Genomic DNA, 1536 nt, shown 5'->3' on the forward strand with positions numbered 1-1536 from the left:
CCCGAAGGCAGCCGTAACGCGAGAGGGCCCAGCCGCGTCCCCAGCGAGCCCCGTCGGGCCGAGGGGGCTGGGAATAAAGAGGTGCAAATGGTAGGGTGGAGGGGGAGAGCGGCGCGATGCGGCTGCTGAGGAGAGCCTGCCTCAGGCTCTCCAGTCTGAGCCCTCACCTGTGCCCTGAGCCCAGAACTGTTTCCGAAGATGCCTCACAGGTCTCTACAGATAAAAGACAGCGAAGGGGTCCGTTTCGTCAGGGGCATTTCTCTGCAGCTCGGGGAACTGTCCTCGGTGAGGCTGGTGGTGGAGGGAGGCTCCCAAGGACAGGTGGACGGACCGTGGTGGTCACCCTGCAGTCGGTCACTTGCCTCTCCCGACACACGTCCACAGTGGCGTAAATGTCTGAAAACAAACAGGCCTAAGTCATTGCCAGAGGCTTCCCGCTGGGCAGAGGACAGTGGAGCAAATAGCACACAAAGTGTAACTCGGGTTGCTGGATCCCTTCCGGGGGGCTCTGGGGTGCTCCTCCTCTCTGAGGTCAGGCTAACAGCTAAGTACAGTGTATCAGGCTGAGGGTTATGAAGGGATTGGGAAGTAGTAGGGTGCTTTGGGGGATGGCGTGGACTTCTTTTGAAGGTTCAAGTATGGTTGAGAACTATTGTGCTTGCTGCCAGTTGTTATTATTTGTGGAGACAAAACATACTTGGTTTTATGAACAGGGCCTGGAAAGCAGGTTCTCAAATACATACACATTGCAAGAAATCTTTGCAAGAATTATCTGTTTTAAAGATAATTCTGGATTATATTGCAATGCCTATAATCCAGAATTTCTTGCAGTTTCCCCCTCCAAGCACTTGCTTTGTTTGATATTATGTCAAATAGTCTTATGGCTCACTCTCTGAACTTACTCTCGTTTACATAGACAAAACCAAATGTGAGTTAGATACTTTAGCCGATGTCAAACTGACATAGAAGCAACTAAGGCTTGTTGTTGGATGTGAATTGATTCATGCTTTTTGTGTTTGCTTCTCAGTCTTAGCTATCTGAACAAATGTTTCCATTGTGAAATATTTGGGGAAAAAAACCTGTTTAGTCAACAAAGACAAAAATATTATACTCTAGTAGAGTGTACCTGAGAAATTAGTTTCTAATTTTCATGTTATTACAAATTTGCGGAAATCAAAACATCCGTCAAACTAATGGTGAAAAACATTTCTGCTGAAACATTTATATTTCCTTCCTAATGGTTACGTGGCAAAGTAGGTTAGTGGATGGTTCCTTTGTTTTTAATTTTCAATTTTCAGAATTTAAATGAGACTTCTTATGGAAGGACTGGCTTTTTGTTGCAACATTTATCTCTTTACGTGCGTATTCAGTGACTTGGGATCTTCCAGATGGGGTGGGGATATTGTCTTGCAATCGTTAAAAGTTCATTTAGCACATGATGATACATAAAGTCTCTCAGGGGTATTAAGGAAATAATGCATGCTAAAACATATGAAATGTGTCAGTCCTAAGTTAGTTTAGTGTAACTGTCAAGTG

This window comes from Aptenodytes forsteri, unplaced genomic scaffold (genome assembly GCF_000699145.1).
Source record: "Aptenodytes forsteri isolate BGI_AS27 unplaced genomic scaffold, ASM69914v1 Scaffold442, whole genome shotgun sequence".
Lineage (NCBI taxonomy): Eukaryota > Metazoa > Chordata > Aves > Sphenisciformes > Spheniscidae > Aptenodytes > Aptenodytes forsteri.